Source organism: Podarcis bocagei (assembly GCF_964188305.1).
Source record: "Podarcis bocagei genome assembly, contig: HAP1_SCAFFOLD_73, whole genome shotgun sequence".
Taxonomy (NCBI): Eukaryota; Metazoa; Chordata; class Lepidosauria; order Squamata; family Lacertidae; genus Podarcis; species Podarcis bocagei.
In genome coordinates this window covers 284,249-312,124 of record NW_027670327.1, presented here as the reverse complement: position 1 = coordinate 312,124, position 27,876 = coordinate 284,249, and the positions used below count along the sequence as shown (strand labels likewise).

At 50.9% G+C, this 27,876-nt stretch overlaps 1 long non-coding RNA gene across 1 annotated transcript in view; it reads left to right on the top strand.

Moving 5' to 3' along the window:
• LOC308579501 overlaps nucleotides 1-27,876 on the top strand; it is a 93,326-nt gene that overhangs the window by 18,041 nt on the left and 47,409 nt on the right. The window contains exon 2 of the long non-coding RNA XR_014004509.1: nucleotides 27,616-27,686. This is a non-coding gene — a long non-coding RNA (uncharacterized lncRNA). The remainder of the gene's footprint in view (nucleotides 1-27,615; nucleotides 27,687-27,876) is intronic.

The following is a 27,876-nucleotide window of genomic DNA, read 5'->3' as shown; positions in this document are numbered from 1 at the left end:
TCTCCTCTGGGTCCCTCTGCCCCCCGGGGTCTCTTCCCTCCGGGATTCCTCTGACGCCGACCCCCCGGACCCTCCTGTCTCCTTGCGCCGGGCTTTAGGACCTGGCTCCCTCTCCGGGCTGCCTACTGCGTCACTTTCCTGTGCATTTGAACTTGGCGCGCGCGCCCAACCTTCCACTTTCCGTCTGACCGTTTCTTCGCTCCCCGATGGAGGTGTGGCCACTCCTGACTCGTGCCCTCCCTCCTGTTGTGAGCTGCCAGCGCTTGATCCCTGGCGCCCTTCCTCTTCCCTGCTCTCTGGCGGTGACGCTGGTCCCGATTTCCAACTGCTCCCCTCTGAGTCCCCTCTGGCTCGATCTTCCTGGGGTGTCCCCCTAGGCTCCCCCCTTGCCCTGGCCACTGGTGCTCCTTTCTGTGAATCTTCTGATTCACTGGAAAGACTCGGAGATCTTGGGTCGTCGTCATCACTCATCTTTTCTTCTGCCTCCTCCCCCTCGCTCTCTGTTTCCTCCCTTGCCCTTGCCTCTGCTCCTGAACCCCTGACATCCATCCCCCCCTCGAAGCCCCCTCTTCCCCCCTCCCCTCCTTCCGGTGCGGGAGCTGGGTGCTGCTGTGGGACGAATGTCGGATACAGTTCGCTTCCCGTGGCGGGCCTCCATCTGAAGTCTTCCGGTTCTTCCTCCCTGCTCTCGTCGACGACGGTCACCTCCGCTTCCATCTCTGTGCCGCCGTGCTCGAAACCCGGGTCGTCCCCGAAAACGTCCATGTCCGTCTCTCCCTCGCTTCCTTCCGGAGACGTTGCTCGTCCTGGACCCTCCAGCCACTTTCTGCGGAACTGCTCCTCTGGTCGATCATCCCACCAATACGAGGGTTCTGAAGCAGATCCCGAGGGTGACCCCTCCGGGGAACGGGCGTCTCGTATCGGTTCCTCGTCCGAGTCGAACCCCCGGAACGTGCTGGCTGAAAGCGTGGGCGTGAAAAGCCAGTCGTCGAAAAAGTCTGCTGGCATGGGAAGAGGGCATGAAACTCTTCTTTGAGCAGAGGTTCGTCTAAAGCGTAGCCCGGCACCCAGCTGTTGGCACTGGCCGGGGTGCCCTCCTTGGCGAGAAGGTATTCTACCCCCTCTTCCCCCCATCTGGAGTCCAAAATCTCCGTGACTTCGTTGATGCGCTCCTCCTGTGCCACTCCCGCTTGCCCGGTTCTCTCTCTGAGCGGACTCGGTGTCGTTCCTGGTTCCTGAAACCTGTGAGGTGCCTTGTAGGGAGTGAGCACCGATCTGTGGAACACCGGATGCATCCTGGAACCCTCCGGAAGCGCCAGCCTGAAAGCCACCGGGTTGACCTGCTCTTCGACTTAGTAGGGCGCCAGTTGCTTATGCCCTAGTTTCTTCTTCGCCAACGACCTGGCCGGCACTGCGTGGGCTGCTAACCAGACCCAGTCTCCCACATGGATCTCTTCGCCAACCCTTCTGTGTTTGTCCGCTTGTACCTTGTATGTGTGTTTGGCCAGCTCCAGGTGCCGCCGCAGCTGATCGTGGACCTCCTGCAACTCCGACGCGAACACATCTGCTGTCTGCGGCTCCCCCTCCCCCATTCTTTCCAGTCCCGGGAAGGTTCTGGGGTGCCTCCCGTTGTTGGCGAAGAACGGCGTGACCCCCGTGGACACGTGCTTCATGTTGTTGTAGGCGAACTCGGCGAGAGGCAGGTAATCCACCCACGTCGCAGGCTGTTGATTCGCATAACATCTCAGGTACTGCTGCATGATGGCATTGACCCGCTCCGCTTGCCCGTTGGTCTGCGGGTGTCTAGCCGACGCCAGGTTGATCTTGACGTTCAGGAAGCCCATCAGCTTCTGCCAGAAATTCGAGATGAACTGTCGCCCTCGGTCGGACAGAATAGACCGCGGCAGACCGTGAACCTTGAACACGTGGTCTATGAACAGTTTGGCGGTTTGTTCCGCCGTGGCCACCTTAGCACACGGAATGAAATGAGCCATCTTGGAGAACAAGTCCACCACCACCAGCACGGCCGTCTTGCCCCTCGAGCAGGGCAGATCCGTGACAAAGTCCAGGGCCACTCTCTCCCATGGTTCGACCGGAGTTTGCAGCGGTTCCAACAGTCCGGCCGGCGGTCTGTGCACTGGTTTGGCCCTCTGGCAGGTGTCACACCTCGCTACGTAGTCCGCGACTTCCCCTCTCATTCCGGGCCACCAGAAGTCTCTGGCGACTAATTCCACCGTCTTCTCCTTGCTGCGTTGCTGCAGTTACCATTGCTGAGGCTGCAGTGTGCTTGTGGAGCCTCCGGGGACACTCTTTCGCCATATGCTGTGGATCATCGCAGATGTAACACTTCCTGTTCCCTCTAGGAGGCTTCGCTTTCACTGTTGCCGGTGCTAGGGCTCTGGCTGCTGACTGAGCCCTTGCACTTCCAACCTCCATAGGTTCCGCCCCTCCTCCTGGCGGAGGCGTGGATTGCGCACGCGCTGCTTCTCTGGGAAGGAAGGAGGAGCCTCTGGCTGGTTCGCGCCCTCCACGCCCTTCGTCCCTGCTCCACGGACGTTCTTCCAGCCGCACCCCCACCGCCAGCGCCCTCTGAACGATCTCCTGCGTGGTCCGGGGTCTCTCCCCCCTCGCAATTTCATCTTTAACCGAGCCGTGCAATCCCTCCCAAAACAGGTCTCTTACAGGAGCCGAATCTCTGTCCCATTCCAGGGCACTGACCAAAGCGAAAAAGCGGGCATGCTACTGCCTTACGCTGGCCCTCCCTTGCTTCAGTCCATGTATCTGCTGCCGAGCAAGATCCACGTCAATGCTTGATAAAAAGCACCCATCCATCGCTTTAATAAAGGCATCCGCATTTTGGAGCGCCGGATCCTTATCCCTCCACAAATTGCGCAGCCATGCTTTAGCATCTCCATGCAAATGGGACATGATGAATCCCACTTTCTCTTGCTCGTCTCTAAAGTCCTTGTTCAGCAGTTGCAGTGCACACATTACATCTGCTCTAAAGTTGGGGTACTGTTGCAGGTTCCCATCGAAGTGAGAGACCAGACCGCCTGTTCGTCTCCCCAACCCAATTCCCTCCGGTTTGGGTGTCAGTTGCCCTTGCTTCGTAAGCACTTCCAACCTGACTTGGAGATCCCTGTAGGCGGCAGCTGCGTCCTCCTCTCTCTTCCTGGATGCAAGAGCCTCGGCATTCAGTCGTGACACTGCTTCTCTGAGTTCCGCTATCTGCTGTTCAGCCGTCATGTTGTCTGCCGTTCGTGAGCTCGCTAGTAGGCACCCGCTTTCTCTCCTCTCCGTGAGGCCGTAGATGCCCACAATCAAGAGACGGAGCTTACTGTCAGAGCTGCTCCCCGATCCTAGCTCACAGAGGATCACGCTAGCCAGCGATCATTGAGTAAAAGTCTTTATTGAGTTACAGTTTCCATTCTCAAGCTGCTGCGTGCAACTCTACGTCTCATGGTTAGATCCGCGAAGCTCCGTCTGAGTCTCCGCCCCTTGTGCACCAACTTAATATCCTAGCCCTGCTCCACCTTTTCCGCCTGACTGTTCTCCTCTGGGTCCCTCTGCCCCCCGGGGTCTCTTCCCTCCGGGATTCCTCTGACGCCGACCCCCCGGACCCTCCTGTCTCCTTGCGCCGGGCTTTAGGACCTGTCTCCCTCTCCGGGCTGCCTACTGCGTCACTTTCCTGTGCATTTGAACTTGGCGCGCGCGCCCAACCTTCCACTTTCCGTCTGACCGTTTCTTCGCTCCCCGATGGAGGTGTGGCCACTCCTGACTCGTGCCCTCCCTCCTGTTGTGAGCTGCCAGCGCTTGATCCCTGGCGCCCTTCCTCTTCCCTGCTCTCTGGCGGTGACGCTGGTCCTGATTTCCAACTGCTCCCCTCTGAGTCCCCTCTGGCTCGATCTTCCTGGGGTGTCCCCTAGGCTCCCCCCTTGCCCTGGCCACTGGTGCTCCTTTCTGTGAATCTTCTGATTCACTGGAAAGACTCGGAGATCTCGGGTCGTCGTCATCACTCATCTTTTCTTCTGCCTCCTCCCCCTCGCTCTCTGTTTCCTCCCTTGCCCTTGCCTCTGCTCCTGAACCCCTGACAATATAATTAAATAATAATTATATTTATTATAATTATTGAACCAGATAAAGCAGATAAATTTAATAAATTATCTCTACTCTCATGGTCACTTTTCTTTGCTCTGGCCGGAAAGAAGCCGTGCAAAAATACTGTCTCTCAAACCCTGGATCCACCAATTGCTGGGCTTCTTCACCTTCCTTGCTGCTCCCCTGGCACTGCTCCTCGCACCCACCTCCGGCTGCGTACGCTATGTTGTCCACCGCAAGACACGGGTTCAGACTAGCAGCTTTAAGTCTGCATTCCTGCCAGGGAGGAATTCGAACCCACCACCTGCTGAACGCCTCGCCCAGAGAGGCATTTCAAAGTGGCAGGGAGTTCCAAAGCCCCCCCAGCACTGTAGCAGTGAGTCCCAAAGGGGTCATTGGGATTTCTTTTTCATGCTGAAAAGCCCCATATCTTTATAGGGCATCCAGTGGCAGGCAGTCCCAAAAGTGGACAAACACTGTCACCTTTAAAAGGAGTTTAACAGGAATAACATAAGGAAAATTCATTATTATAGCAACTCCAGTGGCAGGCAGTCCCACAGCCCCCAAACTTTCTGAGAAGGCTTGCCTGAAACTTGCCACCGCTGTCGACCAGAAGCTTCTCCTCTTGCCAGGCCCAACCAGAATTCAGTGCCAGCTGAGAGATGAAAAGAAGAGTCAGGTGGGCAGTGGATTCAAGTGCCGGAGGCTCTTCCTTTGGCAGGGAGTTCCATTGGCCCAAGCAAACCCTGACTTGCCACTTTCTCCCTGGAAAGCTGGTAGTGGTAGCGGAAGAGTCTCGCTTGCGAGGCGGGTGGCACGGCGCCCACCTGGACGGAGACTAGCACCCTAGAAAATAGAAAATACTTATCGGGAGAGAAAGAGAGGGCTGAATCAGCTCCGTTCACACCCAGCCGGGTGTAAATTGTTATTGGGATGATTCATTCCCATCCCCTCAGCCCACCACACAGGGTTGTGAGCTGGAGGCACTCAATGGTCATCCCTCCTGACCCGGACACTTAGGGGTGCCTTGTGTGAGCCCCACCTTCATCACCCACCTCAGCCCAATCCCAGCTCCACCAATCGCCGTGGGGCATCCTCCAGCTTCAGGTGTCATATTCAAAATCGCACAAGCCTGAGCGGGAAACCACATTTTCAGGAGTTCTTTAATAGAAGTATGGGATGGATACAAAAATATATTGGAGCCAAAAGTCCCTTATTGGCTATCTCCGCTGGAGGTAATGAGTGTTAAGAAAATTAATATGAGAGGTAATTGGAGTACATATGGTGAATTGGTAATTAAAGAAGGAGGAAAATGGAAATTGAAACCATTTGAACAAGTTAAAGATTATGTATATGATTGGTTGCATTACTTTCAAGTAAATGAAATGTTTAAAAAAGACTTAAAAGAAAGGGGTTATGTAGAAAAAGAATCTAAATTTCAAATAGACATTGTCAGGGGTTTAGGAGCAGAGGCACGGGCAAGGGAGGAAACAGAGAGCGAAGGGGAGGAGGCAGAAGAAAAGATGAGTGATGACGACGACCCGAGATCTCCTAGTCTTTCCAGTGGATCAGAGGATTCACAGAAAGGAGCACCAGTGGCCAGGGCAAGGGGGGCACCCCAGGAAGATAGAGCCAGAAGGGACTCAGGGGGGAGCAGCTGGAAATCGGGACCAGCGTCACCGCCAGGAAGCAGGGAAGAGGAAGGGAGCCAGGGGGGAAGCGCTGGCAGCTCACCACAGGAGGGAGGGCATGAGTCAGGAGTGGCCACACCTCCATCGGGGAGCGAAGAAACGGTTAAGAGGAAGGTGGAAGGTTGGGCGCGCGCGCCAAGTTCAAATGCAGAGGAAGGCGGCGCAGTAAGCAGCCCCGAAAGGGAACCAGGTCCTAAAGCCCGGCGCAAGGAGGCAGGAGGGTCCGGGTCAGCGTCAGAAGAATCCCGGAAGGAGGAGGCCCCGGGGGGTAGAGGGACCCAGAGGAGGACAGTCAGGCGGAAAAGGTGGAGCAAGGCTAGGATATTAAGCTGGTGCTCACGGGGCGGAGACTCAGACGGAGCTTCGCCGATCTAGCTACTAGACGTAGAGTTTGCGCGCAGCAGCGTGAGAATGGAAACTGTAATTCAATAAAGACTTTTACTTAATGATCGCTGGCTAGCGTGATCCTCTGTGAGCTAGGATCTTCAAGCAGCTCTGACAGTAAGCTCCGTCTCTCCATTGTGGGCATCTACAGCCTCGAGGAGGGGAGAGAAACAGGTGCCTACTAGCGAGCTCACGAACGGCAGACGACATGACGGCTGAGCAGCAGATAGAGGACCTCAGAAAAGCAGTGGCACAACTGAACGCCGAGGTTCTCGCATCCAGGAAGAGAGAGGAGGAGGCAGCTGCCGCCTGCAGGGATCTCCAGGTCAGGTTAGACGTGCTGACAAAGCAGACACCCCGGCAGGAGGGAATTGGGTTGGCGAGACGTACAGGCGGGCTGGTCTCTCACTTCGATGGGAACCTGCAACAGTATCCCAACTTTAGAGCCGACGTACTGTGCGCACTGCAACTGCTGCATAAAGACTTTAGAGATGAACAAGAGAGAGTGGGGTTCATCATGTCCCATCTGCATGGGGATGCGAAAGCATGGCTACGCAATTTATGGAGAGATAAGGATCCGGCGCTCCAGAATGCGGATGCCTTTATTAAAGCGATGGATGGGTGCTTTTTATCAAGTATTGACGTGGATCTTGCACGGAAGGAGGTGCATGGGCTGAGACAAGGGAGGGCCAGCGTCAGGCAGTATCATGCCCGCTTTTTCGCCTTGGTCAGTGCCCTGGAATGGGACAGAGATTCAGCTCCTGTAAGAGACCTCTTTTGGGAGGGGCTGCACAACTCGATTAAAGATGAGATCGCCAGGGGGGAGAGACCCCGAACCACCCAGGAGGTCGTTCAGAGGGCACTGGCAGTGGGGGTGAGGCTGGAAGGACGTCCGTGGAGCAAGGACGAAGGGCGTGGAGGGCGCGAACCAGCCGGGGGCCCCTCCTTCCTTCCCAGAGAAGCAGCGCGGGCGCAATCCACGCCTCCGCCAGGAGGAGGAGCCGAACCTATGGAGGTTGGAGGTGCAAGGGCTCAGTCAGCAACCAGAGCCCTAGCACCGGCAGCAGTGAAAGCGAAGCCTCCTAGAGGGAACAGGAAGTGTTACGTCTGTGAGGAACCAGGGCATATGGCAAAAGAGTGTCCCCAGAGGCCCCACAAGCTCACTGCAGCCTCAGCAATGGTGACTGCAGCAACGCAGCAAGGAGGACCACAGCAGGGAAACGACGCGGTCTGGCTGGAGGAAGAGGCACTGGGGCCCAGCCAGACGTGTTAGTGACGCAGTCCCCAGAGATTTTACAGCCCGTGAACCCCCTCCCGCCCAAACCAGTAGTGAGGCTCACAGCATCTCTCCAGCTGCCCAATGGAATCACCATAGACGTGCCAATCACCATTGACTCAGGCAGCAATGCGGACTTTATAGGGCAGGACTTTGTCGACAGGCACGCTGTGCAGTTGCTGCCGGCCACACTGCCCCTGCAGGTTGTCACGGTGGATGGCAGGGAGCTGCTCGGGGGGCAAGTGGTGAAGCAGACGCCACCAATGGTGATGCGACTTGGGAATCACAAAGAAATCATCAGCTTCAACGTCACTCAACTATCTGACACGCCCGTTGTATTGGGCATGAGTTGGCTGGACAAGCACAGCCCAACGATGGCTTGGTACCAGAGGCAGTTGATCTTCGGCTCTTCCTTTTGTGCTGAACACTGCATCGTGCCCAGGCAGGAAGGAGAGGAAGAGGAGTCACAGCTGCTGCTCGGCACGCTGCAAGCGATTCCCCACAAGTACGCTGAATTTTTGGAAGTTTTCTGCGAGAAGGAGGCAGACAGGCTACCCCCTCACAGACCATATGACTGCAAAATTGACCTGCTGCCGGGGGCGGCGCTGCCTAAAGGGAGACTGTATTCCATGTCAGAGGACGAACTGCAAGAACTCAAGGAGTTCATTGATCATAATTTGCAGCGCGGCTTCATCCGGGAGTCCAAGGCAGTGGGGGGCAGTCCCGTATTCTTTGTTAAGAAGCGGGACACGCCCCAAAAGAGACTCGTAGTGGATTACAGGATTTTGAACAGTGTGACTAGGCCATCGGACTTCCCCATGCCCCGAATTGACGACCTCCTCGCAAAGGTACGGAAGGGCAGAGTGTTCACCAAGTTGGACCTGCGGGGGGCGTACAACCTCATTCGCATGCGGGAGGGTGATGAGTGGAAGACAGCCATGTTCACGCCACTGGGGACCTACGAATATAGAGTTATGCCTTTTGGATTGCAAAATGGCTCCCACGTTTTTCAAGCTTTTATGCATCACGTGTTGGCGGGACTTCTCTACAAGACGTGCGTCTGTTTCTTAGATGACATCCTGATCTTTTCGGAGTCGCAGCAGGAGCATGACAAACACGTCAAGGAAGTGCTGAGCAGGCTAAAGCAACATAGGCTCTACGCCAAGCTGGAGAAGTGCCAATTCGACGTGACGGAGGTGGATTTTCTGGGCTACAAGCTGTCTGACAAGGGGCTCGCCATGGACAGCGCCAAGGTTCGAGCGGTGTTGGATTGGAAGAGCCCGCGCAACCGGAAGGAGGTCCAACGGTTTGTCGGCTTTGCGAACTTCTATCGCAAGTTTATCAAGGGCTTCGCGATGCAGACGGCGGCCATCACTGACACGCTTAGCTCCAAGAAAAAGAAGTTCATTTGGACAGAGCAGGCGGAGCAGTCCTTTCAGGCACTCAAGCGTCTCTTCGCGTCGGAAGAGCAGCTGCTTCATGTCAACCCCAGCAAGCCGATGAGGGTGGAGACAGACGCTTCGGACAGAGCCGTGGGGGCGGTCCTGCTGCAGAAAGACCCGCAGGGGGTGTGGCGACCGGGAGCGTTTTACTCCAGGAAGCTCAGCAAGTCCGAGCAGAACTACACCATATGGGACAGGGAGTTGCTGGCCATTCAGGCAGCGTTCAAGGCGTGGAGGCACTTTCTGATCGGCGCCAAGCACACGGTGCAGGTTTGCACGGACCACAAGAATCTAGAGCACTGGCGCACGGCACAGTTCCTGAATCAGAGGCAGATACGTTGGGCTGAGTTCTTTGCGAACTTCGACTTCCGAATAGAGTATGTCCCGGGGGACACCAACATCATGGCAGACGCTCTCTCCCGTAAGCCACAGTATCTGGAGGACGCAACACCAGCGGCTGCCATGCACATCTTCGCACCGACAGTGTGGGCGTGCGCCGCGGCGACCGTGGACCTAGAGGCGGTGCGACGAGCGTTGCAGGGGGACTCCTTCGCACGAGCAAAGATGGCAGAGGTGCAAAGGGGCAAGGCAGCGGCCGACGGTTTCCAGCTAAGAGATGGATTGCTCATCCGTAAAGGGGCCATCTACGTGCCGGGAGACGAACTTCGAGCCAAGGTGCTGCAGCAGCTGCACGACGCGCCCACGGCCGGGCACTTTGGCAAGGAGAAGACGGTGGAATTAGTAGCCAGGGATTTCTGGTGGCCTGGAATGAGAGGGGAGGTCGCAGACTACGTGGCGAGGTGTGACACCTGCCAGAGGGCCAAACCGGTGCACAAACCGCCGGCCGGACTGTTGGAACCGCTGCAAACTCCGGTCGAACCTTGGGAAAGGGTGGCCCTGGACTTTGTCACGGATCTGCCCAGCTCAAGGGGCAAGACGGCAGTGCTGGTGGTGGTGGACCTGTTTTCCAAGATGGCCCATTTCATTCCGTGTGCTAAGGTGGCCACGGCGGAGCACACCGCCAAACTGTTCATAGACCACGTGTTCAAGGTTCACGGTCTGCCACGGTCTATTCTGTCCGACCGGGGGCGGCAGTTCATCTCGAATTTCTGGCAGAAGCTGATGGGCTTCCTGAACGTCAAGATCAACCTGGCGTCGGCGAGACACCCGCAGACCAACGGGCAAGCGGAGCGGGTCAATGCCATCATGCAGCAGTACCTGAGATGTTATGCAAATCAACAGGCTGCGACGTGGGTGGATTACCTGCCGCTTGCCGAATTCGCCTACAACAACACGAAGCACGTGTCCACGGGGGTCACGCCGTTCTTCGCCAACAACGGGAGACACCCCAGAACCTTCCCGGGACTGGAAAGAATGGGGGAGGGGGAGCCGCAGACAGCAGATGCGTTTGCGTCGGAGCTGCAGGAAGTCCACGATCAGCTGAGGCGCCACCTGGAGCTGGCCAAGCACGCATACAAGGTACAAGCAGACAAGCACAGAAGGGTTGGAGAAGAGCTCCACGTGGGAGACTGGGTTTGGTTAGCAGCCCATGCAGTGCCGGCCAGGTCGTTGGCCAAGAAGAAACTAGGGCATAAGCAACTGGGGCCCTACCAAGTCGAAGAGCAGGTCAACCCGGTAGCTTTCAGACTGGCACTTCCGGAGGGTTCCAGGATGCATCCAGTATTCCACAGATCGGTGCTCACTCCCTACAAGGCACCGCACAGGTTCCAGGAACCCGGAACGGCGCCGAGTCCGGCCAGAGACAGAACAGGGCACGCGGCAGTGGCACAGAAGGAGCGCATCAACGAAGTCACGGAGATTTTGGACTCCAGATGGGGGGAAGAGGGGGTAGAATACTTTCTCGCCAAGGAGGGCACCCCGGCCAGTGCGAACAGCTGGGTGCCGGGATACGCCTTAGACGAACCTCTGCTCAAAGACGAGTTTCATGCCCTCTTCCCACATAGACCTATGCCAGCAGACTTTTTCGACGACTGGCTTTTCACGCCCACGCTTTCGGCCAGCACGTTCCGGGGGTTCGACTCGGACGAGGAACCGACACGAGACGTCCGTTCCCCGGAGGGGTCACCCTCGGGATCCGCCTCGGAACCCTCGTATTGGTGGGACGATAGGCCAGAGGAGCAGTTCCGCAGAAAGTGGCTGGAATGCTCAGGACGAGCAACGCCGCCAGGAGGAAGTGAGGGAGAGACGGACATGGACATTTTCGGGGACGACCCTGGTTTCGAGCACGGCGGCACAGAGATGGAAGCGGAGGTGACCGTCGTCGACGAGAGCAGGGAGGAAGAACCGGAAGACTTCAGATGGAGGCCCGCCACGGGAAGCGACCGATATCCGACGTTCGTCCCTTTGCAACAGCAGCCCCCAGCTCCAGCACCGGAAGGAGGGGAGGGGGGAATGGGGGGCTTCGAGGGGGGGATGGATGTCAGGGGTTTAGGAGCAGAGGCACGGGCAAGGGAGGAAACAGAGAGCGAAGGGGAGGAGGCAGAAGAAAAGATGAGTGATGACGACGACCCGAGATCTCCTAGTCTTTCCAGTGAATCAGAGGATTCACAGAAAGGAGCACCAGTGGCCAGGGCAAGGGGGGCACCCCAGGAAGATAGAGCCAGAAGGGACTCAGGGGGGAGCAGCTGGAAATCGGGACCAGCGTCACCGCCAGGAAGCAGGGAAGAGGAAGGGAGCCAGGGGGGAAGCGCTGGCAGCTCACCACAGGAGGGAGGGCATGAGTCAGGAGTGGCCACACCTCCATCGGGGAGCGAAGAAACGGTTAAGAGGAAGGTGGAAGGTTGGGCGCGCGCGCCAAGTTCAAATGCAGAGGAAGGCGGCGCAGTAAGCAGCCCCGAAAGGGAACCAGGTCCTAAAGCCCGGCGCAAGGAGGCAGGAGGGTCCGGGTCAGCGTCAGAAGAATCCCGGAAGGAGGAGGCCCCGGGGGGTAGAGGGACCCAGAGGAGGACAGTCAGGCGGAAAAGGTGGAGCAAGGCTAGGATATTAAGCTGGTGCTCACGGGGCGGAGACTCAGACGGAGCTTCGCCGATCTAGCTACTAGACGTAGAGTTTGCGCGCAGCAGCGTGAGAATGGAAACTGTAATTCAATAAAGACTTTTACTTAATGATCGCTGGCTAGCGTGATCCTCTGTGAGCTAGGATCTTCAAGCAGCTCTGACAGACATAATAAACAATTAATATAAAACTCGGTCAAAAATGTATAAGATATTGTTGGAATGTGTCAGGGGTTTAGGAGCAGAGGCACGGGCAAGGGAGGAAACAGAGAGCGAAGGGGAGGAGGCAGAAGATAAGATGAGTGATGACGACGACCCGAGATCTCCTAGTCTTTCCAGTGAATCAGAGGATTCACAGAAAGGAGCACCAGTGGCCAGGGCAAGGGGGGCACCCCAGGAAGATAGAGCCAGAAGGGACTCAGGGGGGAGCAGCTGGAAATCGGGACCAGCGTCACCGCCAGGAAGCAGGGAAGAGGAAGGGAGCCAGGGGGGAAGCGCTGGCAGCTCACCACAGGAGGGAGGGCATGAGTCAGGAGTGGCCACACCTCCATCGGGGAGCGAAGAAACGGTTAAGAGGAAGGTGGAAGGTTGGGCGCGCGCGCCAAGTTCAAATGCAGAGGAAGGCGGCGCAGTAAGCAGCCCCGAAAGGGAACCAGGTCCTAAAGCCCGGCGCAAGGAGGCAGGAGGGTCCGGGTCAGCGTCAGAAGAATCCCGGAAGGAGGAGGCCCCGGGGGGTAGAGGGACCCAGAGGAGGACAGTCAGGCGGAAAAGGTGGAGCAAGGCTAGGATATTAAGTTGGTGCTCACGGGGCGGAGACTCAGACGGAGCTTCGCCGATCTAGCTACTAGACGTAGAGTTTGCGCGCAGCAGCGTGAGAATGGAAACTGTAATTCAATAAAGACTTTTACTTAATGATCGCTGGCTAGCGTGATCCTCTGTGAGCTAGGATCTTCAAGCAGCTCTGACAGAATGGCATACGAAAGATGAAGAGGTTAAATCGGTAATGATACAGTGGGCCAAAGATTTTGGGTATAATATTCAATTTGATGAATGGGAAAAATTGTGGAAAGAGAATATAAAATTTACTGCATGCACGGCACTGAAAGAAAATGTTATGAAAATGTTTTACAGATGGTACATCACACCTGTAAAGTTAGCAAAGATGTATAAGACGTGTAACAAATGTTGGAAATGTAAAGAAAAAGAAGGGACGTTCTTTCATGTGTGGTGGGAATAAGAAAGTGAAAAGCTTTTGGGAAATGATATACAATAAAATGAAAAAACTGTTAAGATATACTTTTGCCAGTGGCGTAGCGTGGGGGGTGCAGGGGGGGCCGGCCGCACCGGGCGCAACATCTGAGGGTTAGGGTTAGGGGGCGCAAATCTGGGGAAAGTTCATAGATTATCTGAAAAACGTATGCGGCGTGAACACAACTCTAGTGGGATTTCAAGAGGCACTGTAAAAATAGAGAAATATTGTTAATATGAAATAGTGGGGGAAGGGAGGTATAATGGCAATACGAAAGAAGGGAATGTGTAATTAAAGATAAATATGGATGAGTATCAGAGACGCTGAAGTTCAAAAAAGGAGATAATTTGTTGTATTTTGGATAAAAATGTATAATTGCATGGAAAATCAATAAAATTTATTATAAAAAAAAACAAAAAAAACCTTATGCAAATAAAGCATTGCTTATTCTTCATCCACTGGTGTGCTTATTGGCTCCAGATCCAGAAATAACCCTGCCCTTGGCAGAACATATACAGTGCTTTTTTCTGGGGGGGGGGGCACAGAGGAATGCATAAAACATTTTGTGAATGTACTTTTGTCCATTTACTGTATTTATTTTTCCCGGTTTGAACTAAAAAATGGCGATTTTCTTGAGTCAAAATGAGAGTACCCCCAATCATTTTTTTTAGAAAAGAAGCACTGCATATATACACACACATATACATATATCCGTTTTATTTTTATTTATTTACAAACGGACACCTATATCTAGGTATGTATATTCTTGTATATAAACTTCCGCGGCCCACCCGCCCCATCCCTCCGCCAAGGGGCACGAGAGGAAGGCCACAGGGGGAGAAAGGCAGGTGAGGGCGGGGCGGGGGGCAGGGCTGCCCCCTGGGGAGAGCGGGGTCGAGAGAGAGTGGGCGGGAGAAAGAGAGAGGGCCAGCCTGGCTCGGCACGTCTCTGCTGGCCCAACGTCGCAGCGCCTCTTCCGCCCGTTTCCCTCCCCTTCCTGTCAGCTTGCCTCTCCTCCGGTGGCACCTCCTTCCGGTACCCCTGCCCTCGCCCAAGATGGCGGCAGCACAGGCTCTTCCGCCCGTTTCCCTCCCCTTCCTGTCGGCTTGCCTCTCCTCCGGTGGCACCTCCTTCCGGTACGCCTGCCCTCGCCCAAGATGGCGGCAGCACAGGCTCTTCCGCCCGTTTCCCTCCCCTTCCTGTCCTCTTGCCTCTCCTCCGGTGGCACCTCCTTCCGGGTACCACTGCCCTCGCCCAAGATGGCGGCAGCACAGGCTCTTCCGCCCGTTTCCCTCCCCTTCCTGTCGGCTTGCCTCTCCTCCGGTGGCACCTCCTTCCGGGTACCCCCTGCCCTCGCCCAAGATGGCAGCAGCACAGGCTCTTCCGCCCGCTTCCCTCCCCTTCTGTTTGCACCAGAATCACACTACCAAAGCAGAAAGGTCTTCTGGATTCCATCTACATAGGAAGAAGATGAAAACGCTCTGATTGGGTGTCAGAGCTGCTCGAAGATCCTAGCTCACAGAGGATCACGCTAGCCAGCGATCATTAAGTAAAAGTCTTTATTGAGTTACAGTTTCCATTTTCAAGCTGCTGCGTGCAACTCTACGTCTAGTAGCTAGATTGGCGAAGCTCCGTCTGATTCTCCGCCCCTTGTGCACCAACTTAATATCCTAGCCCTGCTCCACCTTTTCCGCCTGACTGTTCTCCTCTGGGTCCCTCTGCCCCCCGGGGTTTCTTCCTTCCGGGATTCTTCTGACGCTGACCCGGACCCTTCTGCCTCCTTGCGCCGGGCTTTAGGACCTGGCTCCCTTTCCGGGCTGCTTACTGCGCCGCCTTCCTCTGCATTTGAACTTGGCGCGCGCGCCCAACCTTCCACTTTCCGCTTAACCGTTTCTTCGCTCCCCGATGGAGGTGTGGCCACTCCTGACTCATGCCCTCCCTCCTGTGGTGAGCTGCCAGCGCTTGCCCCCTGGCTCCCTTCCTCCTCCCTGCTCCCTGGCGGTGACGCTGGTCCCGATTTCCAACTGCTCTCCTCTGAGTCCCCTCTGGCTCTATCTTCCTGGGGTGCCCCCCTAAACTCCCCCCTTGCCCTGGCCACTGGTGCTCCTTTCTGTGAATCTTCTGATTCACTGGAAAGACTCGGAGATCTCGGGTCGTCGTCATCACTCATCTTTTCTTCTGCCTCCTCCCCCTCGCTCTCTGTTTCCTCCCTTGCCCTTGCCTCTGCTCCTGAACCCCTGACAATATAATTAAATAATAATTATATTTATTATAATTATTGAACCAGATAAAGCAGATAAATTTAATAAATTATCTCTACTCTCATGGTCACTTTTCTTTGCTCTGGCCGGAAAGAAGCCGTGCAAAAATACTGTCTCTCAAACCCTGGATCCACCAATTGCTGGGCTTCTTCACCTTCCTTGCTGCTCCCCTGGCACTGCTCCTCGCACCCACCTCCGGCTGCGTACGCTATGTTGTCCACCGCAAGACACGGGTTCAGACTAGCAGCTTTAAGTCTGCATTCCTGCCAGGGAGGAATTCGAACCCACCACCTGCTGAACGCCTCGCCCAGAGAGGCATTTCAAAGTGGCAGGGAGTTCCAAAGCCCCCCCGGCACTGTAGCAGTGAGTCCCAAAGGGGTCATTGGGATTTCTTTTTCATGCTGAAAAGCCCCATATCTTTATAGGGCATCCAGTGGCAGGCAGTCCCAAAAGTGGACAAACACTGTCACCTTTAAAAGGAGTTTAACAGGAATAACATAAGGAAAATTCATTATTATAGCAACTCCAGTGGCAGGCAGTCCCACAGCCCCCAAACTTTCTGAGAAGGCTTGCCTGAAACTTGCCACCGCTGTCGACCAGAAGCTTCTCCTCTTGCCAGGCCCAACCAGAATTCAGTGCCAGCTGAGAGATGAAAAGAAGAGTCAGGTGGGCAGTGGATTCAAGTGCCGGAGGCTCTTCCTTTGGCAGGGAGTTCCATTGGCCCAAGCAAACCCTGACTTGCCACTTTCTCCCTGGAAAGCTGGTAGTGGTAGCGGAAGAGTCTCGCTTGCGAGGCGGGTGGCACGGCGCCCACCTGGACGGAGACTAGCACCCTAGAAAATAGAAAATACTTATCGGGAGAGAAAGAGAGGGCTGAATCAGCTCCGTTCACACCCAGCCGGGTGTAAATTGTTATTGGGATGATTCATTCCCATCCCCTCAGCCCACCACACAGGGTTGTGAGCTGGAGGCACTCAATGGTCATCCCTCCTGACCCGGACACTTAGGGGTGCCTTGTGTGAGCCCCACCTTCATCACCCACCTCAGCCCAATCCCAGCTCCACCAATCGCCGTGGGGCATCCTCCAGCTTCAGGTGTCATATTCAAAATCGCACAAGCCTGAGCGGGAAACCACATTTTCAGGAGTTCTTTAATAGAAGTATGGGATGGATACAAAAATATATTGGAGCCAAAAGTCCCTTATTGGCTATCTCCGCTGGAGGTAATGAGTGTTAAGAAAATTAATATGAGAGGTAATTGGAGTACATATGGTGAATTGGTAATTAAAGAAGGAGGAAAATGGAAATTGAAACCATTTGAACAAGTTAAAGATTATGTATATGATTGGTTGCATTACTTTCAAGTAAATGAAATGTTTAAAAAAGACTTAAAAGAAAGGGGTTATGTAGAAAAAGAATCTAAATTTCAAATAGACATAATAAACAATTAATATAAAACTCGGTCAAAAATGTATAAGATATTGTTGGAATGGCATACGAAAGATGAAGAGGTTAAATCGGTAATGATACAGTGGGCCAAAGATTTTGGGTATAATATTCAATTTGATGAATGGGAAAAATTGTGGAAAGAGAATATAAAATTTACTGCATGCACGGCACTGAAAGAAAATGTTATGAAAATGTTTTACAGATGGTACATCACACCTGTAAAGTTAGCAAAGATGTATAAGACGTGTAACAAATGTTGGAAATGTAAAGAAAAAGAAGGGACGTTCTTTCATGTGTGGTGGGAATAAGAAAGTGAAAAGCTTTTGGGAAATGATATACAATAAAATGAAAAAACTGTTAAGATATACTTTTGCCAGTGGCGTAGCGTGGGGGGTGCAGGGGGGGCCGGCCGCACCGGGCGCAACATCTGGGGGTTAGGGTTAGGGGGCGTAAATCTGGGGAAAGTTCATAGATTATCTGAAAAACGTATGCGGCGTGAACACAACTCTAGTGGGATTTCAAGAGGCACTGTAAAAATAGAGAAATATTGTTAATATGAAATAGTGGGGGAAGGGAGGTATAATGGCAATACGAAAGAAGGGAATGTGTAATTAAAGATAAATATGGATGAGTATCAGAGACGCTGAAGTTCAAAAAAGGAGATAATTTGTTGTATTTTGGATAAAAATGTATAATTGCATGGAAAATCAATAAAATTTATTATAAAAAAAAACAAAAAAAACCTTATGCAAATAAAGCATTGCTTATTCTTCATCCACTGGTGTGCTTATTGGCTCCAGATCCAGAAATAACCCTGCCCTTGGCAGAACATATACAGTGCTTTTTTCTGGGGGGGGGGCACAGAGGAATGCATAAAACATTTTGTGAATGTACTTTTGTCCATTTACTGTATTTATTTTTCCCGGTTTGAACTAAAAAATGGCGATTTTCTTGAGTCAAAATGAGAGTACCCCCAATCATTTTTTTTAGAAAAGAAGCACTGCATATATACACACACATATACATATATCCGTTTTATTTTTATTTATTTACAAACGGACACCTATATCTAGGTATGTATATTCTTGTATATAAACTTCCGCGGCCCACCCGCCCCATCCCTCCGCCAAGGGGCACGAGAGGAAGGCCACAGGGGGAGAAAGGCAGGTGAGGGCGGGGCGGGGGGCAGGGCTGCCCCCTGGGGAGAGCGGGGTCGAGAGAGAGTGGGCGGGAGAAAGAGAGAGGGCCAGCCTGGCTCGGCACGTCTCTGCTGGCCCAACGTCGCAGCGCCTCTTCCGCCCGTTTCCCTCCCCTTCCTGTCAGCTTGCCTCTCCTCCGGTGGCACCTCCTTCCGGTACCCCTGCCCTCGCCCAAGATGGCGGCAGCACAGGCTCTTCCGCCCGTTTCCCTCCCCTTCCTGTCGGCTTGCCTCTCCTCCGGTGGCACCTCCTTCCGGTACGCCTGCCCTCGCCCAAGATGGCGGCAGCACAGGCTCTTCCGCCCGTTTCCCTCCCCTTCCTGTCCTCTTGCCTCTCCTCCGGTGGCACCTCCTTCCGGGTACCACTGCCCTCGCCCAAGATGGCGGCAGCACAGGCTCTTCCGCCCGTTTCCCTCCCCTTCCTGTCGGCTTGCCTCTCCTCCGGTGGCACCTCCTTCCGGGTACCCCCTGCCCTCGCCCAAGATGGCGGCAGCACAGGCTCTTCCGCCCGCTTCCCTCCCCTTCTGTTTGCACCAGAATCACACTACCAAAGCAGAAAGGTCTTCTGGATTCCATCTACATAGGAAGAAGATGAAAACGCTCTGATTGGGTGTCAGAGCTGCTCGAAGATCCTAGCTCACAGAGGATCACGCTAGCCAGCGATCATTAAGTAAAAGTCTTTATTGAGTTACAGTTTCCATTTTCAAGCTGCTGCGTGCAACTCTACGTCTAGTAGCTAGATTGGCGAAGCTCCGTCTGATTCTCCGCCCCTTGTGCACCAACTTAATATCCTAGCCCTGCTCCACCTTTTCCGCCTGACTGTTCTCCTCTGGGTCCCTCTGCCCCCCGGGGTTTCTTCCTTCCGGGATTCTTCTGACGCTGACCCGGACCCTTCTGCCTCCTTGCGCCGGGCTTTAGGACCTGGCTCCCTTTCCGGGCTGCTTACTGCGCCGCCTTCCTCTGCATTTGAACTTGGCGCGCGCGCCCAACCTTCCACTTTCCGCTTAACCGTTTCTTCGCTCCCCGATGGAGGTGTGGCCACTCCTGACTCATGCCCTCCCTCCTGTGGTGAGCTGCCAGCGCTTGCCCCCTGGCTCCCTTCCTCCTCCCTGCTCCCTGGCGGTGACGCTGGTCCCGATTTCCAACTGCTCTCCTCTGAGTCCCCTCTGGCTCTATCTTCCTGGGGTGCCCCCCTAAACTCCCCCCTTGCCCTGGCCACTGGTGCTCCTTTCTGTGAATCCTCTGATTCACTGGAAAGACTCGGAGATCTCGGGTCGTCGTCATCACTCATCTTTTCTTCTGCCTCCTCCCCTTCGCTCTCTGTTTCCTCCCTTGCTCTTGCCTCTGCTCCTAAACCCCTGACATTGGGCTTATTTCAAATAAGTGTTTTTGGGGTTACAATGCACATTCAACAAAAAATCGCAGAGCGAAATGTATGTTATCAGCCCAAATCAAGCATGGGTGTTTTGGTTCATCTCAATTGAAAGAGGGAGAAGAAGCTTGGCTTGCACTCGGTTTTCATTCACCCACAAATAGAAAATCGAAGTATCATAAGCATAATCAACGCAAAACAGGTTGTTGTGGGTTCCGTCTAAACCCAAGTATTGTTCTTTGGTGTTAATGCACATTTACCCCAAAATGGCAAAGTGAATGTTATGCGACCAAAATAAAGAAACACCATTCCTCTTCCATATACTTCTTCCAGAAGACGAATAAGCTTCGAGAGGGCTTATTTGAATTTGCATGGTGTTTTTTGGGTTTGCACTAGAATCACACAACCAAAGCAAAAAGAATGCACATTCAACCAAAAATCGCAGTGAAATGTTTGTTATCAGCCAAAATCAACCATAGGTGTTTAAGTTAATCTCAATCGAAAGAGGACAAATAAGCTTGGATTGCATTTCGGTATTCATTGACCCACAAACTGCAAATCGAAGTGTCATAAGCATAAACAAAGCAAAACAGGTTGTTTTGGATACCATCTACATAGAAAGAAGAATCTTGGATTGCGCTTATTTCAAAGTCGTGTTCTTTGGTTCTAATGTACATTGACCCACAAATCGCCAAGTGAGTGAAATGAGCCTAAAATGACAAAACACCATATTTCCGCTTCCATCTGCGGAGAAAGAAGACGCATAAGCTTCGAGGCTTATTTCAATTCACAGGGTGTTTTTGGGGTTTTCACTAGAATCACACAACCAAAGCAAAAAGAATGGACATTCAACCAAAAATCGCAGAGTGAAATGTTTTTTATCAGCCAAAATGAACCATATAGGTGTTTAAGTTCATCTCAATAGAAAGAGAACGAATAAGCTTGGATTGCTCTTTCGGTGTTCATTCACCCACAAATAACAAAGCAAAGTGTAATAAGCCTAAAGAAAGCAAAACAGGTTGTATTCGGTTCCATCTACATAGAAATAAGAATCTTGGATTTCGCTTATTTCAAAGTCGTGTTCTTTGGTATTAATGCACTTTTACCCAGAAATCGCAAAGTGTATGTAATGAGACCAAAATAACAAAACGCCATATTTCCGCAACCATATGCGTAGAAAGAAGACGAATAAGCTTCGATTGGGCTTATTTCAATTCATAGAATCATAGAATCATAGTTGAAATTAGCGTGGTGTTTTTTGGGTGTGCACCAGAATCACCTAACCAAAGCAAAAAGGTGTTCTGGGTTCAATCTACATAAAAAGAAGATGATATCGCTCTCATTGGGCTTATTTCAAATTGGTATTTTTTGGGTTAGAATGCACATTCAACCAAAAATCGCAAATGTTTGTTATCAGCCCAAATCAAGCATAGGTGTTTTAGTTAATCTCAATAAGCTTGGATTGCTTTTTCGCTGTTCATTCACCCACAAATAAAAAAGCAAAGTGTAATAAGCCTAAAGAAAGCAAAACAGGTTGTATTCGGTTCCATCTACATAGAAAGAAGAATCTTGGATTTCGCTTATTTCAAAGTCGTGTTCTTTGGTGTTAATGCACTTTTACCCTGAAATCGCAAAGTGTATGTAATGAGATCAAAATAACAAAACGCCATATTTCCGCTTCCATTTGCGTAGAAAGAAGACGAATAAGCTTCGAGAGGGCTTATTTGAATTTGCATGGTCTTTTTTGGGTGTATACCAGAATCACCCCCTAAGAAAGCAATAAAGTATTTTGCGTCCTATCTACGTAGGAAGAAGATAAAAACGCTCTGATTTAGATTATTTCAAATAGCGAAATAAATAAGCGAAATCCAAGATTCTTCTTTCTATGTAGATGGAACCGAATACAACCTGTTTTGCTTTCTTTAGGCTTATTACACTTTGCTTTTTTATTTGTGGGTGAATGAACAGCGAAAAAGCAATCCAAGCTTATTCGTCCTCTTTCTATTGAGATTAACTAAAACACCTATGCTTGATTTGGGCTGATAACAAACATTTGCGATTTTTGGTTGAATGTGCATTCTAACCCAAAAAACAATTTGAAATAAGCCCAATGAGAGCGATATCATCTTCTTTTTATGTAGATTGAACCCAGAACACCTTTTTGCTTTGGTTAGGTGATTCTGGTGCACACCCAAAAAACACCACGCTAATTTCAACTATGATTCTATGATTCTATGAATTGAAATAAGCCCAATCGAAGCTTATTCGTCTTCTTTCTACTCATATGGAAGCGGAAATATGTCGTTTTGTTATTTTGGTCTCATTACATACACTGCGATTTCTGGGTAAATATGCATTAACTCCAAAGAACACGATTTTGAAATAAGCGAAATCCAAGATTCTTCTTTCTCTGTAGATGGAAACCAAAACAACCTGTTTTGCGTTGTTTATGCTTATGACACTTTGCTTTGCAGCTTGTGGGTGAATGAACACCGAAAGAGCAATCCAAGCTTATTCGTTCTCTTTCTATTGAGATAAACATAAACACTTATGGTTGATTTGGGCTGATAACAAACATTTGGCTCTGTGATTTTTTGTTGAATGTTCATTCTAACCCCAAAAACAGCTATTTGAAATAAGCCCAATCAGAGCGTGTTCATCTTCTTTCTACGTAGATGGAACGCAAAACACCTTATTGCTTTGTTTGGGGGTGATTCTGGTGCAAACCCAAAAAACACCATATAAATTCCAACTATGATTCTATGATTCTATGAATTGAAATAAGCCCAATCGAAGCTTATTCGTCTTCTTTCTACGCATATGGTTGCGGAAATATGGCGTTTTGTTATTTTGGTCTCATTACATACACTTTGCGATTTCTGGGTAAAAGTGCATTAATACCAAAGAACACGACTTTGAAATAAGCGAAATCCAAGATTCTTATTTCTATGTAGATGGAACCGAATACAACCTGTTTTGCTTTCTTTAGGCATTACACTTTGCTTTGTTATTTGTGGGTGAATGAACACCGAAAGAGCAATCCAAGCTTATTCGTTCTCTTTCTATTGAGATGAACTTAAACACCTATATGGTTCATTTTGGCTGATAAAAAACATTTCACTCTGCGATTTTTGGTTGAATGTGCATTCTTTTTGCTTTGGTTGTGTGATTCTAGTGCAAACCCAAAAAACACCCTGTGAATTGAAATAAGCCTCGAAGCTTATGCGTCTTCTTTCTCCGCATATGGAAGCGGAAATATGGTGTTTTGTCATTTTAGGCTCATTACACTCCCTTGGCGATTTGTGGGTCAATGTACATTAGAACCAAAGAACACGACTTTGAAATAAGCGCAATCCAAGATTCTTCTTTCTATGTAGATGGTATCCAAAACAACCTGTTTTACTTTGTTTATGCTTATGACACTTCGATTTGCAGTTTGTGGGTCAATGAATACCGAAATGCAATCCAAGCTTATTTGTCCTCTTTCGATTGAGATTAACTTAAACACCTATGGTTGATTTTGGCTGATAACAAACATTTCACTGCGATTTTTGGTTGAATGTGCATTCTTTTTGCTTTGGTTGTGTGATTCTAGTGCAAACCCAAAAAACACCATGCAAATTCAAATAAGCCCTATCGAAGCTTATTCGTCTTCTGGAAGAAGTATATGGAAGAGCAATGGTGTTTCTTTATTTTGGTCGCATTACATTCACTTTGCCATTTTGGGGTAAATGTGCATTAACACCAAAGAACAATACTTTTTATTAAGCGAAATCCAAGATTCTTCTTTCTATGTAGACGGAACCCAAAACAACCTGTTTTGCGTTGATTATGCTTATGATACTTCGATTTTCTATTTGTGGGTGAATGAAAACCGAGTGCAATCCAAGCTTCTTCTCCCTCTTTCAATTGAGATGAACCAAAACACCCATGCTTGATTTGGGCTGATAACATACATTTCGCTCTGCGATTTTTGGTTGAATGTGCATTGTAACCCCAAAAACACTTCTTTGAAATAAGCCCAATCAGAGCGTTTTCATCTTCTTCCTATGTAGATGGAACCCAGAAGACCTTTCTGCTTTGGTAGTGTGATTCTGGGGCAAACAGAAGGGGAGGGAAACGGGCGGAAGAGCCTGTGCTGCCGCCATCTTGGGCGAGGGCAGGGGGTACCCGGAAGGAGGTGCCACCGGAGGAGAGGCAAGCCGACAGGAAGGGGAGGGAAACGGGCGGAAGAGCCTGTGCTGCCGCCATCTTGGGCGAGGGCAGTGGTACCCAGAAGGAGGTGCCACCGGAGGAGAGGCAAGAGGACAGGAAGGGGAGGGAAACGGGCGGAAGAGCCTGTGCTGCCGCCATCTTGGGCGAGGGCAGGCGTACCGGAAGGAGGTGCCACCGGAGGAGAGGCAAGAGGACAGGAAGGGGAGGGAAACGGGCGGAAGAGGCGCTGCGACGTTGGGCCAGCAGAGACGTGCCGAGCCAGGTTGGCCCTCTCTCTTTCTCCCGCCCACTCTCTCTCGACCCCGCTCTCCCCAGGGGGCAGCCCTGCCCCCCGCCCCTCCCTCACCTGCCTTTCTCCCCCAGTGGCCTTCCTCTCGTTCCCCTTGGCGGAGGGATGGGGCGGGTGGGCCGCGGAAGTTTATATACAAGAATATACATACCTAGATATAGGTGTCCGTTTGTAAATAAATAAAAATAAAACGGATATATGTATATGTGTGTGTGTATATATGCAGTGCTTCTTTTCTAAAAAAAATGATTGGGGGTACTCTCATTTTGACTCAAGAAAATCGCCATTTTTTAGTTCAAACCGGGAAAAATAAATACAGTAAATGGACAAAAGTTTATTCACAAAATGTTTTATGCATTCCTCTGTGCCCCCCCCCTCCAGAAAAAAAGCACTGTATATGTTCTGCCAAGGGCAGGGTTATTTCTGGATCTGGAGCCAATAAGCACACCAGTGGATGAAGAATAAGCAATGCTTTATTTGCATAAGGTTTTTTTTGTTTTTTTTAATAATAAATTTTATTGATTTTCCATGCAATTATACATTTTTATCCAAAATACAACAAATTATCTCCTTTTTTGAACTTCCTTCAGCGTCTCTGATAATCATCCATATTTATAACTTTAATTACACATTCCCTTCTTTCGTATTGCCATTATACCTCCCTTCCCCCACTATTTCATATTAACAATATTTCTCTATTTTTACAATGCCTCTTGAAATCCCACTAGAGTTGTGTTCACGCCGCATACGTTTTTCAGATAGGAACTTTCAGTAGGAACTTTCCCCAGTCTTCGATGAACTTTTGGTCTTTGGTGTATCTGATTTTCCCAGTTAATTTGTCCAATTCCGCATAATCTGTCAATTTCAGTCTCCATTCTTTTATCGTCGGTATTTCCTCTTGCTTCCATTTCTGGGCCAACAAGATTCTGGCTGCCGTTGCTGCATATTGAAAGAGTTTACAGTCTTTTCTTCTTATGTCCTTTCCTAAGATCTCTAAAAGAAAAGAAAAGCCTCCGGTTTTTTTGCAAAAGTCAGTGGCGTAGCGTCAGCACCCGGGGCAAGGCAAGTAATTTGCGCCCCGTAACCCGTGGATTTGCGCCCCCTAACCCGTGGATTTGCGCCCCCTAACCCTAACCCCCAGATGTTGCGCCCGGTGCGGCCGGCCCCCCCTGCACCCCCCACACTACGCCACTGGCAAAAGTATATCTTAACAGTTTTTTCATTTTATTGTATATCATTTCCCAAAAGCTTTTCACTTTCTTATTCCCACCACACATGAAAGAACGTCCCTTCTTTTTCTTTACATTTCCAACATTTGTTACACGTCTTATACATCTTTGCTAACTTTACAGGTGTGATGTACCATCTGTAAAACATTTTCATAACATTTTCTTTCAGTGCCGTGCATGCAGTAAATTTTATATTCTCTTTCCACAATTTTTCCCATTCATCAAATTGAATATTATACCCAAAATCTTTGGCCCACTGTATCATTACCGATTTAACCTCTTCATCTTTCGTATGCCATTCCAACAATATCTTATACATTTTTGACCGAGTTTTATATTAATTGTTTATTATGTCTATTTGAAATTTAGATTCTTTTTCTACATAACCCCTTTCTTTTAAGTCTTTTTTAAACATTTCATTTACTTGAAAGTAATGCAACCAATCATATACATAATCTTTAACTTGTTCAAATGGTTTCAATTTCCATTTTCCTCCTTCTTTAATTACCAATTCACCATATGTACTCCAATTACCTCTCATATTAATTTTCTTAACACTCATTACCTCCAGCGGAGATAGCCAATAAGGGACTTTTGGCTCCAATATATTTTTGTATCTATCCCATACTTCTATTAAAGAACTCCTGAAAATGTGGTTTCCCGCTCAGGCTTGTGCGATTTTGAATATGACACCTGAAGCTGGAGGATGCCCCACGGCGATTGGTGGAGCTGGGATTGGGCTGAGGTGGGTGATGAAGGTGGGGCTCACACAAGGCACCCCTAAGTGTCCGGGTCAGGAGGGATGACCATTGAGTGCCTCCAGCTCACAACCCTGTGTGGTGGGCTGAGGGGATGGGAATGAATCATCCCAATAACAATTTACACCCGGCTGGGTGTGAACGGAGCTGATTCAGCCCTCTCTTTCTCTCCCGATAAGTATTTTCTATTTTCTAGGGTGCTAGTCTCCGTCCAGGTGGGCGCCGTGCCACCCGCCTCGCAAGCGAGACTCTTCCGCTACCACTACCAGCTTTCCAGGGAGAAAGTGGCAAGTCAGGGTTTGCTTGGGCCAATGGAACTCCCTGCCAAAGGAAGAGCCTCCGGCACTTGAATCCACTGCCCACCTGACTCTTCTTTTCATCTCTCAGCTGGCACCGAGTTCTGGTTGGGCCTGGCAAGAGGAGAAGCTTCTGGTCGACAGCGGTGGCAAGTTTCAGGCAAGCCTTCTCAGAAAGTTTGGGGGCTGTGGGACTGCCTGCCACTGGAGTTGCTATAATAATGAATTTTCCTTATGTTATTCCTGTTAAACTCCTTTTAAAGGTGACAGTGTTTGTCCACTTTTGGGACTGCCTGCCACTGGATGCCCTATAAAGATATGGGGCTTTTCAGCATGAAAAAGAAATCCCAATGACCCCTTTGGGACTCACTGCTACAGTGCCGGGGGGGCTTTGGAATTCCCTGCCACTTTGAAATGCCTCTCTGGGCGAGGCGTTCAGCAGGTGGTGGGTTCGAATTCCTCCCTGGCAGGAATGCAGACTTAAAGCTGCTAGTCTGAACCCGTGTCTTGCGGTGGACAACATAGCGTACGCAGCCGGAGGTGGGTGCGAGGAGCAGTGCCAGGGGAGCAGCAAGGAAGGTGAAGAAGCCCAGCAATTGGTGGATCCAGGGTTTGAGAGACAGTATTTTTGCACGGCTTCTTTCCGGCCAGAGCAAAGAAAAGTGACCATGAGAGTAGAGATAATTTATTAAATTTATCTGCTTTATCTGGTTCAATAATTATAATAATTATAATTATTATTTAATTATTGTCAGGGGTTCAGGAGCAGAGGCACAGGAAAGGGAGGAAACAGAGAGCGAGGGGGAGGAATCCGAAGGAAATATGAGCGATGACAGCGGCCCCAGATCTCTGAGTCTTTCCAGTGAATCGGAAGATTCACAGAAAGGGGCGCCAGTGGTCAGAGCAAGGGGGGCGCCTAGGGGGACACCCCAGGAAGAAGGGACCAGAGGGGACTCAGAGAGCAGCAGTTGGAAATCGGGACCAGCTTCCCCACCAGAGCGCAGTAGGGGGGAGGGGTCCCAGGTATCGGGATCTGGCGGCTCGCCGCAAGCGGGAGGGCATGAGTCAGGATTGGCCACACCTCCATCGGGGAGCGAGGAAACGGTCAAGAGGAAGGTTGAAGGCTGGGCGTGCGCGCCAAGTTCAAATACACAGGAAGGCAGCACAGTAAGCAGCCCGGATAGGGAGCCAGGTCCTAAAGACCGCCGCAAGGAGGGAGAAGAGTCCGGGGGGGTCAGCATCAGAAGAGTCCAGGAAGGAAGAGGCCACGGGGGGTAGAGGGACCCAGAGGAGGAAGGAAAGACGGAAGAGGTGGAGCAAGGCTAGAGTATTAAGTTGGTGTACAGGAGGCGGAGACTCAGACGGAGCTTCGCCGGTCTAGCTTCTAAGACGTAGAGCTGCGCGCTGCGGCTTGGAAATTGAAACTGTAACTCAATAAAGACTTTTGTACAGTACTGCCGGCTAGCGTGGTCCTCTGTGAGCTGGGACCTGGAAGCGGCTCTGACAGTATCTGTCAGAGCTGCTCGAGGATCCTAGCTCACAGAGGATCACGCTAGCCAGCGATCATTAAGTAAAAGTCTTTATTGAGTTACAGTTTCCATTTTCAAGCTGCTGCGTGCAACTCTACGTCTAGTAGCTAGATCGGCGAAGCTCCGT